Source organism: Aulostomus chinensis, chromosome 13 (assembly GCF_037954235.1).
Source record: "Aulostomus chinensis isolate RoL2024-O1b breed Wild chromosome 13, RoL_Achi_v1.0, whole genome shotgun sequence".
Taxonomy (NCBI): Eukaryota; Metazoa; Chordata; class Actinopteri; order Syngnathiformes; family Aulostomidae; genus Aulostomus; species Aulostomus chinensis.
The window spans coordinates 22350303-22365445 of NC_141332.1; positions in this window are offsets into that span (position 1 = coordinate 22350303).

Below are 15143 nucleotides of genomic sequence, written 5' to 3' on the forward strand. Positions count from 1 at the left end.
CAAAGTCTGTCAATAGCTAAGAATAAGTGATCGAGCCAACTAGACCTGCGAGACCACAGCTGACAAAAGTCACTCTTAAACTAAATACGAACAAACAAAACGAAGTACTGTTTGTCTGACTGATCAGGGGAACTTGGCATCATTCAGCTGGCGACCCTCTCGGGGAAAAAGTACTCAGCAGCCCCGCGCAAGACCGAAGGGGAAGAGGAGCTGAGAAGTAAAATGAAATAAAATCTGATCAATAACTAGAAACTAAAATGCGTGAACATTTCTGTCTCAGGAATTGAGTGTGAGGCAAAGTTATCCAGATCTGATTATGTCACATGACCTTGGTGGAGACATGCATTCAATCTTTGAGTGCCCTACATACGGTAGTTGTTCCTCTGTTAACATTATATTTGGGGCAACAGCTGCGAAGTTCTCTCTGGACTGTCAGGGTTTTGCCCCTGGGAAACAGGAAGCTCTGAGAACAGAAGATCTCCTCTCTTTAAAAATGTTCTGGAATACTACAATAACTTCAGCTCAAAGCACCCGTGACTATATTCCAAAATTTTGTACTTTTTTGTCACTTTCTCTGTAAACTGTAGAACACCTTTGCTGTAAACTGTTTCTCGTTGGTTCTCTTTTTCTCTCTTTGTGTCACCATCTCGTTTCTCGGTCTCTCTTTCTCTCTGATGCCCCTCCTCTCTGGAAGTCTGTTATTCCACAGTCTGACCTTGCACACTGGGCCAAATCAATTGCCACACTTCTGGAGCCAAAGCCCCAAGGCTCAGCTGTGGCTCTGCACTCTCTCACACATCAAAAGCACAGGCAGAGAATTATGCAATGGTCTTACAGGCAGTGGTGGAGAAGTACATATATAAATATTTCATGATAAAACATTTTAAATTTTGAAATGTCAGCTGTGCATAGATAAAGACGGATCCACACGCTTCGTTTAGTGGAAAGAAAGAAAGAAGGAGGTAAAGTTAATCCTGCGAGTGAAACTTCAAAAACAGCTTGAACTCAAATTGTTCATCAGTTGTTCAGTTAGTTGATCCAGAGTTACTCTGAAACGAGTTCCAACAGTTGCACCGAGCCTTCTGCATCTCATTTGGATGTACGCACAGACGAGGACGCTTAGCTCTCCGTGTTAGGTTGATCAAACCATGCAGGAAGTATTTTGGTTCTGTAAATATCTTCCTGCATCTACAAGCATTTGTGAAATGTCTTATGATGGGTTCTTTTTGTAAGATAATCACAAACCTTAGGCAAAGTGTGTTGCGCTGTGTGCTGATGGCCACAGAGCTGTGCCTTATGACATTTTCAAATTCGAAACAACTCTGGGATGAGGGAGGTGTGAGGAGACGACCACCAAAAAACACGTTTGAACACAGTTTCTATATCAAATACATGCATGATGCCTGTATTCATCTGGGACGAAAGCGTGTGAATGGAGATGAGAATTCAAATCCATGATCTCACTTACTTCCCTTCACTGTGTGAGAGGACGTCGTATATCTGGAGCCCCAGAGACGCAGAGAAAAACAACATGTCAAGGCTGCGAAATGCTGCCGCCATGTTGTGATGAATTGGTGGCTGTGACATGTAACTCATGGCCATGCCTTGAATAATTGGTGGCTGTGATGTAAGAGTATAAGTCAGCGCAATAGAGCAGTCTTTCCCCCTGAAGGGGCGGTGTGCTTACAAGAATCTCACTGACGGAGCAATATCTATCATATTTACCATTATCACCGTTAATAAGAGAATAAAAATAGGAATCATAAAAGTGAGAAAAAGGATTGACACAAGACACTGCTGCCTTCATTACCACAAATGTGGAGATGTGTACCTCAGGACAGGGTATACAGAGACCTCCCACCAGGAGCTGGAGTCTGCCTAGCCAAGGTCCCTGAGCGACTGCTGCTGGCGTGCTCAGAAAGCCGGTCACGTCCATAGACGTCTCGGCAGGTTTCGGTCGTGCAGGGAAAGGACGAGGTTGACTCTGAGACAATGACCTCTCCCGGTCTGTTGGTTAAATCGCTCATCTCACACATTTCGAAATGGGAAATCTGGTTACGTATGATGTGCATCTCAAGCTGCTGGGCCTGATGGTGTCTGCCGTGTGAGTGCTGAGGACGGACAGGCTTTACACAAAAGATTTTAAGTGTCAGGTGGTGTCTCAGACTCCATTCTGTGCACCACAGACACTGAGGGTAGGGTCTGTGTCTCATGTGTCCTCTCGTGTGCCTGTCCAAACGGTTATCTATCCTGACAGAAGGCGCACATAGCAGCCGCAGCCAAGATGCCCCCCCAGAGTTGGCACCCACTTAATTTCTACTGTTAGAACACACATGGTTCTTGTGAGGATGTAAAACATGGCCATGAATTAATCAAAGTGCGGGAACAGATTTGATCCTGATAGCATTTCATGGACTTAAATTTTTCACTCAGTGTGACTCTAGGCTTCCATATATAGCTGCACAATCTGAATCAACATACTGTGTTTGTGTGTGTGTGTGTGTATACCTGTTGCTCTAGGGAACCATGCCCTTCAACCGCTGGTGCCAAAGTAGGTACTGGATAGAGGCCAAATGGTTTTCTTTAGAATTCAAACTCGTGTTCACTCAGGTTTGATGTTTTTTTTTTTTTTTAACCACTCCTGAATTAATAGAGACAACAAAAAAACTGACATAAAATGAGTCACGTTTGCCAAGTCCTTCCCATGAACTACAAGCTTTCATTTGTGTGTGTGTGTGTGTGTGTACGTGCACGCGCACGTGCGTTTGTGTGTATTTCGGACAGGCACCATTTGGGCACCATCTGCCCCCAGTCGGCTCTCATGGCAACCATCGCCAGTTGTGTGGTGGGAAGTGTTCCCTTCACACACTGCCTGTCATGCTCCTCAAGACACACACACACACACACACACACACACACACACACACACAGAAAGACAGACAATAAATCACCTCTATCATTGATGATCAACGAGTGATTCACTCCAGCTGAAACTTAACTTTAAGGTTGAGTAGTTGATGCACTGCAGGTCATTTTGTGTGTGTGTGTGTGCGTGTGTGTGTGCGCGCACGCTTATCTGGTTGGCGGACCTCACATAGATTTGTGTTCAAATCTAAAATGCTGTTAAACACTAAACTGTTTTGTCTTTAACAAGAATTGATTTAGTTTCAGGTCCAACAGCACAAAATAGAAAGAGAGAAAGAAATGACCTGAAATATACAAAAACAACAGATTGCCTATTTGGGATGTGCAACATAACAGAAAGTCGCCTCAGCTACAGAGAGGCAAGTGGCAATCAACAGCCATTGTTTATTCAGCCATACTTTCCTCAGTTTAAATATGTCTCCCTGCAACAGGCAGCCACGTGTGCACCGACTGGTGCCTTGACGGACGTTTTGATCATGGAGGTTGATTTCCTCTTTAGCACCGTGTCCCTGGCACTGGCAGAAAGTCAGTCAGAGAGAAAGAAATTATAATTAATAAAAAAAAACAAAGAAAACATACACAGTACATTGTGGATCAAGTTGTTCATGCATTAATCTATAAATCAAATTTAATGTGCTTTAAGATATGTGCATTATGTTCTGTTGTTGTTGTTGCTGAGTTGATTTAATTCAACAAGCATTTGAGACTGAATTTCATCAGAAAATGTCTGAAAACACGGCAGCACCCTGTCAAGAATCGGAACCTGAGATGTCGTCGTGTCCTCTGGCTCATCTAAATATCAACTCAGCTTTCTATTTTCACAGGTGAATGTGCACTTTGATGAAAATATCAGAACGCTGCAGAACTGGTTCATTTTCCAATATGCCCAGTAGAGGGAGAAATACTTCACCAAGAGACATGAATGTATCTTTTGTCCACTACTTATCATCGCTTCTCTCCTATCTGTTTTTAGACAGGGGAAGAAACGATGATTGATGACAACCACTCCATTTTTGTAGACAAATCACATCATTACTCCTTCTTTATCTTACAAAAAAGACCAATAATTGATTTTTCTCTGCTTCAATGTTTATTGAACATGTTGAGATTGTGATCAATAATTTATATGTCAATGGTGACCTCTGTAGGTTGCAGGCAACGCATGCAACCTGAAGCCTCAAACTAGTGCTCTTCTTAATTAATCCTATTTTCTTTATTATTAAAACAACAGAGTTATGCGGATAAAGAAATGCTTGCCACAAACAGGTCTAAATGGGCCTATATGAGGCACCTCAGCATGGAAGAATAAAATTTAAAACTGAAACTGACTTAAGTCCCCCTGAAACGTGTTAGAACCTGAATTTTGTGCCTGCTGAGTTGAACGGTTCTCTATGAATCCCACCTGCTGTACAGCTTATTGCTCTCACAGTACAGGATTTATTTTTTAAAAAATGGTCCATCAATCTATCGCCGGTGTGACCGTCTTTAAGTGACACGGAGGACTTCAGATTAAAGCAGCTCTTGAAAGGTTATTATGAAATATGTTCATACTCAGTGGTTAAAGGGCATTTTACCATTTCAGCTCAAATTTAAGCTTCTGGTTACAAATACTCTTCTCCATCCTTTGGGCAACTCATAGAATTAATCAAATAGTCTGAGGTTATGGCAAATAAAGTTCACAGCTGAAATGAACCGGAGGCGCCACCACTGTACGAGTGTTATTTTCCTTTTCTGTGCCATGGCTACTTGGAAATAACATCCACTCTCACCCTCGCTGGGCCGCAGCAACTCTTAGATCTCTCTTCTCCTAAATACATGTGACTGGAGCTATTAAACCGAACACGATGGTAGTGCTTCTTTTATCCAAACAACTAGAGGCTTCATTTTAGTTGGCACTTAGAAGGTTTCTATCGAGAGCCAGCTCGTGTCATCTTTCTAGACAGAAGAGCGACAGTCTTTACTTGCAGCCGGTTGCAGAAGCAGAGATGTGATGAGGAGTGAGCTGAAATTATCAAACTGCCACATGACGTTAAGCTTCTCAAATTAGAATGTTTGCCGGGTTTTCGGTCCTCGATGATGGTAAACTGAGTATCTCTTGGTTTAGGATTGTTGGTCTGACAAAGCAACACATTTACGTCTGTCACTGTTGGCTCTTGGAACTTGTACTTCACATTTTCAGTATTTACAATCGCTGACAAAAATGGATGGTCAGTTACAGCTATTAAAACGCACAAAATGCATGTAAGGCGCAGAGTCGCACAGGGCTCGTCACCCTGTAGACGGAGCTCTCCTGAGCTGAACAGTTTTGTCAGGATGACACAAAACTAAAAGTGCGAAACTGAAAAATACACATTTAGTTGCTGTTACACAAAGTGACTGTTGATGGTTTACACAGAGCTGAACACAAGAGGTTCCACGTATAACCTTAACTGTTGTCCCTTCAGCCTGCTACTATCAAAATGCGTATAAATAACACACCAATTTCAAGTTCTACAGACACGCCAAATCATTTTATCCTGGAATCTCACGGAGAAAAGAAACTGCGAGTCCAGTATTCTCCAGTAAGACTTACAGAAGTTGTAGAGCAGCCGGCAGCTTTTTGTTTAATCATAGGAAGGTCTTAAACAAATCCAGGTCTGAATCTAACACAAACCACTGGGAGATTTTTTTTGTCCAAGCATGTAAAGTGGTCGTATACTGAGTGAGTCCTAAAAACCAAGTAAAGAAGTCAGTGGAGTATTTTACTGGGTGATCAGTTAAATGCCTAAAATAAATGCAATGCCATGAGAGTGGGACGTCTCTTTTACACAGAAGCTTGATTAAAAAGGTTCCTCCACTTCCTGTCTGAGACGTGAGCTGTAAGTGTTGTACAGTCTGAGTAAAAGGAACTTTTTTTTGAACGTGTTTTCTCCCATAACTAGAGTCGCCATAGTTCAGCCACTTCATGTTGAGAATTCATGGTGTATTACTAATCTGCAGGTACAAATCCAATCATCCAGATTTGTTTGTTGAGTGTATCTGAAATCCGGACCGTTAAAGAAGCACTTTCTCATTTGAGCTCATCACTTAATTTTCGACAAGAGCAGAGTGGTGAAATTTGTCGGCGCTTTCCTCTCCTCTTTCTGTCGTAATTGTTGCTTTTTTGTACGTTTTGTCACAAAGATGTTCCTCATCTCAACAGGCAGCTTTGAACTTTTCCGAGGGATCTTTGTGGTGTAATCGTCTCCGCTGCTCTGCTGTTGTTCTCGCTTGTCTACTCTGCCTATCGACCGTGGCAATCAGCGGATGCCGATTGTCTTCAGGTTGTCAGGGTGGGTCTAAACAGGATGCTGCTCAAAGGAAAGAGCGAGCAAGCGAGCAGAAGTCACACGCAGGATTGTACACCTGTCAGCTTGTTTTCTGTGTAACAGAAGAAGAAAGGCGCTTTGAGGTTAGCACTCTTAGTTAAGTGCTACACTGTATACACGCTATATATTCATTAACTCTGACATGCAGTTTGCAGGAGCGGTACTCTGTTTACACAATACACTGAATATTACTGGGGCCGAATTGTGTAATATAACTTAATATGCCGAATACCTTCATTTGTCTCGATTTATCTTCCTCTGATGCACTTTGATGGTTAAATTAATGAACACGTCAGAGTGTGAGAGACATATAACTTCATTAGACGTCGCGATGTCATCTAATGTGCCCTGAGTAATTATCGCATTAGTAACTTTTTCATGTGTTAAATGATTTGCGGCACAGGCTGCAGAATTCTGGCCCAAGGACAAGTATGAGTTGTTTTTGTATCCTTGAGTGAACTTTCAAACAGCCATCAAGTGAGAGGAGCAGATAAGAGATAATCACACTGCAACAGCGGATCATTAGGATCCTATCTCGTGGTGTAACTTGAGATTATTATTATTTCAGTTCTTGAAGCAGGAAAAGTATCACATCTGTCATATTTGAGCCTTACTAAACCAGCGCAGAGCTGCAGTGGGAAACACGTTTGTGTTAATCTCCGTCATTAAAATTGGGCAGCAGTTCAGAGAGGTATCGTGATTGTCGAAGAAAAGGGACGTAGTACTTTTCACTTAATATCAAAAGTGCCTGCTCGGCCTCCAGTGGGGAGAAGCCTTGAAAATCGTTCTTCGCCACATTCTCCCATCTATGTCACGACAGAAGAACAGCAACACGCGCGCTGGGCAAGTTTGGATTTTATGTTAATTGCCATCTGTTTCATATTTGTCGTTTTAAAAGTAATAGAATTAATTGATCACATTTCAAAGTGCAGATTGAACTGCTATTCAATCAACACTTAATTTCATACATCGTGAGTTTAAGTTTTTTCCCTTTAAATTAACACCATGCAACATTTTAGATCTGGTCTCAGCATCATTATGACGGTACACTGACTTGTCTTTCATTCTCCTCCTCTGACTGCAGCTTGAATGTCATGTGAGCCGACAGTGCAGTGTCCTCATGGGGGTGCATTCAGGTACAGGAAGCTAACAACAGCTGCCATGTTTGTGGCACAGCTTCGGTTGGTTCAGGTACCTGTTTGGGGGTGGGGGATGAGGGGAACTGGGGGAGTAGAGTGACAAGGTGCAGATTAGACCCTTAGGGAGGAAGAACCGAAGAGAAAAATGAGAAAAGTCGGGCCCTAACCTGCTGCTCGCCATGCGACAGTGTGACGCCGCCTGCTAGCAAATAAATTCTAACACATTTAAACCAGCTGTGGCTCAAGCTGCGGGTTTCCTCTCATAGTCACTTCATACCATGTTACATTCGTGTGTCGCTGACAAATCGACGGACCGGGATAAAGCAATGTCCTGTGTTTCATCACTTGGCACCAGCAGAGGGCGCTGCTGCTCAACATCCTGTTGCTTTCAGGCAATATTCACGCAAATCATTGGAAAAGGAGGAGAAGTTGACAGGAAAAAGCTGCCATCAAAAGACAAACTACTGAAGGCGATGAACAGACTAGTGCGGTGGAAACAGTGTTCTGAACTAAAATTACATTGTAAGTGAGACGCCAAAAGCAGGGAGGAAAGAAGAGAACAAAATAGCAGGAAAAGAGGGAGACCGCCCAAAGACATTCTTGATGAAGAAAAAGAAATGAGAACGTTAAAGCCAAACTGTGGAAAAGTGAGGACAAATTCAAGAGAGGGGAATGTAGAAGTACCATCAGTGAATTCTGAATGAGGTGTGAGAGACAGGCGGGAATGGTTGGAGGATAGAAGTAAAGAGCTGGAGAAGTTTTCTTGATGACCTCAACACTTCAAAAATCTTTGCAACCGAACAAGTGAGCAAGAGAGGCAGATGAAAGAGAGAGGGATGAAAAGAATAATAAAACAGAGCTGAAATGAGTGCTAAAGGAGGCGTCTGAGCAATTGGAGGACAAGAGGGGGAGAGACTGGAAAGGTTTTGAAAAATGAGCGAGGTGGGGGGGGGCGTACAGACAGGAAAGGGAGTAAATAGGGGGAATCTGTGAAAGAAAGGCTGGGGAAAGACTGATGAAGGCGATCTGGCACGTCACTGTTTCAAAGATGACAAAGAGACACTTTGAAAGACAGGTGGAGGAGAGGGACGCTGAGGAGGCAAATCAAAAGGAAGGTTAGGGGAGGTCTGTGAGGAGGAGGGGGAGGTGCATCAAAACCTACTGACAGGAGCGCCGGAGACAACAAGCAGACACGGAGGAGGATGAATACGTTCATAGAAATCCCTGTAAATCATGATTTTGCTCTGTTTAACAACCATGACCTCACATTCTTCTTCATAAAGACGCCAAATGGCTGTTTTCACATAAAGCTGAGGACAGGAATTCTGAATAACATCTACTTCCTCTGACGATTCATTGCACCCCAAAAACCACCTCATTCATTTCGTGTGTATTTAAGGATTAGGGCCAGGATACTTTGTCTTGATTGATCTGATAGGTTTACACAAAGCAGAGAGAGTCTGTTTGACAAATGGAACGAGTTTTATCAGGATTTATAAGAAGACGGCAAAGACACACAGAATAATACGTTTTATTGCTGACAACCTGATAGAAAATGGGAGTGAGGCTCAGAAACACTGTTGAGAGAATTATTGTTCTTTCCCCGAGTTTTCTTCCAAATTCCTGTTCTTTTATTCCGAAACGAACAGTAAAATGAGTATTTTTATTTCCTGTCACTTACTTCCTCCTCCGAAGCGGAGCTTCTCATTTGCCAGCTCTTATCAAATGGAGCTTTATGTGGCGGAACATATTGCAGGATAATAAATCCACTTGAGAGGAAGAGCATCAGTTCTGTGCTATTTTGGAGTAAATGGGAACTTTGTCATCATTTATTCTGAGGCCAGAGGGCACAACCAGGAGGATGAGGCTGAAGAAACGGGGACAAACAAAAGCACTGAGCAAACCTTTCATTTCATGATAGAATGAAATTGTAGAAGAAAACAAGCTCGTACAACCATAATGTGCACAAGGCCACCTGAGCTGCCGCAGGATGAATGTTTAACATGAATATTTATTTAGCAGCGAAAAATTGGGTTTCATAGACTTTCATTATGAACAGACACACAACAGTTTTAGTGAATAATTCTAATAATTCTGGTCATTTATGATCGATTGGCTATTTTTTAATCATTATTCATGTATTTGCTTGGCTTTCATTTCAGACAACGCAGCCTGCAGAATGTAATTTTATAATTTAACTCAAATCCGGTCCACATGTGGACATGAAACCTATTGTAAAAAAAAAAAAGATGATTCTGTTGGGTTAAAAATATTCATATCCGATATAGAGGGAGGTAAAATATAATAAAAAATACTTGCATCATATTTGTCCAGCCTGGTAAGAATATTTATTAATTTGTAATTGCAAGGCGACATGAGATGAAAGCTACTGAGAAACAAAACTTAACATCAAATAAAATATAATTTATCTATGTACACATTTCCTAAATACGTAATCATTTATAACTATGTTGACTCCATACGATTTCCTTGCATTGTGTGGTGCAGATTGGAGGCATTTTTCGATTGCCGGTTAGGAGTTTGAAAGCTTGACTCCTTTTCTGAGTGTAAACATTGAAGCATTGATGTCCCATCAACTTGTGCACTTGATTAAAGACACTAGATGGCAGCAATGTACCATAACAGGTCTAACTAGATCACTCCTGATGTGTCCGCACTAATGAGGCTGAAATTCTGCATGATCAGTCGGGCCACGTGTGTACATTCCACTGGATGGTAAACCGTTAAATCCTATGGGATGTGTATTGTTCGAAGATTAACAGAGAGGGTGAGAGAGAGCCAGAGCAAGAGAGAGAGAGAAAGAGAGAAAAATGAATGGAAAGAGAGAAAAATGAATGCTTTTGTGCCTTTATTGATTATCTATTGGTGTGTCTAACCAGTAAGCCTGACATTTCCTCAGTGACCAGAGAACAGAATGGAAGGTTACTGCCTAACACGTGCACTGACCCTCCCGCTGATCTGGAACAGATTGAATTAGAAACTCCATCAGTCGGAGACTCAACCACTTCCTGAGCACCATGCTGCGACACTGGATTGGATCTCCCTCAAAGGAAATCATCTCCCAAAGTCTGTATTAACGCCGTCTTGCCCCCCTGCCAAGTTGGGCCAACCTGTTCCGCTTGTCCCTTGCCAGGGTTACAACTGGCACAGACGGCAGTGTGTACCTTTAAATTCAGGCCAGGGTACAATTCTCCAAAGCTGGGCTTCTGATTTATTGAGCCAGAGGACATGCGGCCTAGCCAGTGACAGATACTAAGTGCAGGTGCCATGTTGGGGGAAAGAGCTCTTCATCTTGCCCCTGGTGTCTCATTCAGTGCTGAGGAATGGAGCTGGAACTCCTTTGGAGATCCATCTTGAGGAGCCACACTGACCAGATGCAGAACGTTTGAACGTTGGCAGCGTGCGGGGAGTTGTTTCCATCTGATCAATATCTCGTCCTAACCTGCAACGCCTTTTCGGGGATTCAATTTCTCTGAAAAATGAATCCAATTGGCTGATCATTGCCCATACTCTCAATTAAATATCGCTTTCTCTGTTCAGTGGGAATCAGTGAGAAATGAAATAGGTTACTACCATGTAATGGTCTACTAGACCTGCAGTCAATTTCAATCCAGCCACCTATTTCATTCTGTAAACAAGTCATGCTTTTGCTCTCTGTCCCACGTTGTTGGCGGCTAACGATGTTTGATGGCGAAGTGGGAGGTTTGGCAGTCATGCATTACAACAGCGTGAGAGGTAATTATTGTTGGATTTGTAAACATAGCCTTTACATACACACAGCTAAAGTTTCTCATGTAGATGCAAGCAGGTAGACACATACACAGAGGGCATGTTTCACTGAGAGCAAATAAAGAAGCTAAGTAGCGCTGTAAGACCATACGTAGGTTGTTAGGCAGAGCTGGTCTCCCTGGAGACAGAAAAGCACGTCTATAGTGCTGCAGAAACCATCTCGAACGGCTTCCTGATGTAAATATGCTCATGTTTACGGTGGTTTAACAACAACTGACATGCTAAATGAAGTAGCTGCAGCGTGGGCGTGTGCATATTTGAATGTGTGTGTTTGAGCGCCTCATGTGTAGATTGTACGCTTGCATTTACAGCTGTGCCTGGATATCATGATAATACATCGGTCTCTGCAGCTCAGGCAGCAGCTGAACCAGTCACTTTTGATTATACTTATCACCTTCTTCCGAGAACACAGGAAGCTGGAGAGAGAAAAGAGGCAAGACAGGAAATGTGGGAGGGGTGGGGGGAGACAAGGGGAAGAAAGGAGAGTGTGTGGCTAAGTGAGCTGTAAAATGTACAGCTTAATTGGGATTTCTCTCCACGAAAAGCCATACTTGAAATCAGCCTTACAGAAGCCAAATATTGAACCGTCCAGCAGATAGAATGAAAAGCTGCTCAACGTGAACCTGCAGGTTGCACACATGCTGCTAGAGCTTTAAGAAGTTATAAGAGCCGGGATGTCTGGACTGCTGCCTCTTGCTGCCCATGCTCGCCTCAGGATAAGTTTATGCAAATGCGTAGTGAGATTATTATTATTTTTTTTTCTTGTTAAATCTACATTTATTCTTCTAGATGATGCTAAGGTCTTCATCTTCCCCTGGGCATTTTTTTTTCTTTTATTATCCCCATCTATGCAGCTGCTTGCCATTTTTAAATAATTCTAAATCTTAATTCATTTCAGAGTGATATCTTGGCAGCAGGCGACGACCATCTATGTGGTCTTCATTATACATGGGGATTTTCATCAGAGAAAGATGGAAGAAGCGAGCGTGTAGGCGACGAGACCAGGGATTGGAGAACACTCGGGAAGATCATAGTGTTACCGTTTTATCTTCTGACCCTTCCCATTATCTTTAACCTTCACAAGTTCTATTTTGGTAGCTGTCTTTTGAAATTTCTTAAAACATGGCATAATAATTGCCCCCCCCCCCCTTCTTAATAAGAACAATTTCTTAACAAATCAGAGACGACGTCAGCTCACAAGAAATACACTCCCATTGCTTCGCTGGATTTCTCTGAAGAATATTAAATTCATTAAATGTTCTTGTACAAAAATTTGTTTTTCTCACAATAAAATAGGACTTTTAGTGACACACAACAGATTAAAGAATTACATACTCCGATGCATTCTAACATAAAAATCTCTTAATCTGCATTTATGAAAGAAAATTAAGGGATACAAAAATAAATTGTGCTATTTGCCTTCATTGTGACACGTTTAATGATATACAATCCATAATTGTGTAATTCATTGAATGTGCTGTATTAACATCCAAAGTATGTTCCAAACAACAAGACATATCAGCACATCCCACATATCTTTACCAGAAAATTTCCAAAAATCCAATTAGAATATGGTGTTTATGCCCCTTATCAAAATTTTGAAAAACATCATCTTTTGAATATTAATAATAGGATATTTGTGTGAATGTAAACGTAAGCAGCGCGTGCAGACAAATATGACTGTGCCACACTGAGGCACAGCTATCAGGATAACGCCGACTTTTTTTCTTATCAAAAACATATTTTGTTGATTTGCAAAACAAAAGCTGCAAAAATATGTGACCAGCTAAGCTTGTGTTTGCGTGCATCTCACTTTTTAGTGTTGCATCCCAGTGTGGTGCGAAAGAGGAGAAAACCAACAAGCTCCCTTAAAGTGGTTTCAAGTTGTACTGCAGGTACGAATCCAGGCAGGATGCAAATTTACATAGCCAGAAAAAAAATAAATAAATAAAAAATAAATCTCTTGAGATGCACCAGCGTGTCCTGACCCAGTGTTTGGGAAATGGTTGTGTTAGCAAATAGATGCTAATCTACACATTAAACAGTTACAAAGACATGTCAGTCATTCTTTATTCTGGTCATTGAAGATTTCCTTTAGTTCTGTTTTTGGTCTCTGTCAACTCCTGAGGGAAATTTCTGGCTCTTCAGCTGTTTCAAGTTCCACTATTTTCTTCAGCTGTTGTCACTCACTGTGTCTGTTTTCTGCTGTTTGGTTCTGAGCACAATGGCTTCTTAGAACTTTGTTTCCCCTGCCTGTGCAGTCCCAAACATGACACTGGTCAGAAAGAGTCAGAGCAGTAAAAGAGCGACAGCTACGCAGGAAGAGGAAACGCACAAATCAACAGAGTTGAGTGCTATGGGAATTTGTGACTATGCCTCTAAGACCTTGTCATCATCGTTACCATGAAATCATTGATGACAGCGGTTTTTCGCCTGTATTCATGATGTTACGTACTTAAAGCTCCAGTGCAGCACCTTGACATCCTTTACTTTCAAGCCCTCAAGTGAGGTCACACACTAATCATTAATCGCTTCACCGCAGGTAAATCTCTCTGCATCACAGTGAGTTGGTTCATGTGGTGACGTCGGCTGGAGGAAGCATTCTGAGCATGCTCAGTGGATGGAGCCTGCTAACTTCAACATGATAGAATAGAAAAGAAAATAGACTGGATCAGCACTGTCGCCTCACAGCAAGAAGGTTCCAGGTTCAAGTCCCGGCTCCAGCACAGGATCTTTCTGTGTTGAGTCTACATGTTCTCCCTGTCCCTGTGTGGGTTCTCTCTGGTACTCCAGCTTCCTCCCACAGTCCAAAGACATCAAGAGGGGACGAGGCTGATTGATACTCTAAATTGACTGTAGATGTGACTGTGAGTGTGAATGGTTGTCTGTCTCTATGTGTTGGCCCTGTGATGGACTGGTGACCCGTCCAGGGTGAACCCCGCCCGAAAGCTGCTGAGATAGGCTCCACCCCCCGTGACCCTTAACAGGATAAGTGAAGAAAATGGATTGATGGATGGATGGATGGAAAATAGACTGATTTCCATTGGCCTGCAAGGGCAGAAATTTATCTTTGGCAGAATGAGCATAAACCGTACAGGTACCCCAACAACACAGCTCAACTGCTTGCATTTAAGCAGTAAACACTGAAAACACCTTTGCTAGAAAATCACAAATACGACACTCGACGTGTTACATCTCAAATAGGAGACGCACCGAAAGACCACCAGGCACTCTGCAAGTTATGACTGACAGAGGTATTTTAGGGCATCAGGCTATTCTATTTTTTTTCTTATTTCTTTGCAGGGGGAACTTCGTATCTTTTGTCCCAAGAGCAGGAGTTTAAAAACATACATTCATGACAGGGTAACCAGTCATTTCACGGGGGCCGCGTGACGTTCAAAACCCACCGGATGTTTGCAGTAACTGTCAGAAGATGGAGACAAAAACGGCTCACTCCTGTTTTAAATGATCAGAAATAAAAGTCTAATCATTAGGTGACATGAGCACTGCTGAGTATTAGTGGTAGATTATGGGGGCAGCGTGATCTAAATTTAGCTGCTGAAGAGTTGAGACGATGATGACACCACATGTTTTGACAACTGATATTACGCTGCATGTTACATCTCGATCGTCAAATTAACAACAAAGAAGAACAGCTTAATAATACGGAGTAGAAATCAGCATATTTTACTGTCCTTGGCCCTCACCGAAATGTGCATCTCAACAAACTGATGAAGCAACCACCTGAACGAGCCGATCATCGACACTATGAATTCTTTACTATTGAAAACTCAGTCGCATGTTGACAAACTATATTTTTGTCAGTTTGATCGTGGTTCTTTGCTGCTTTGATGCTATAATGTGCCCCGGAGAGTAAATGAAGTTCACTACACTTGTAAGGCTGTTGTATATTGAAAGTGAC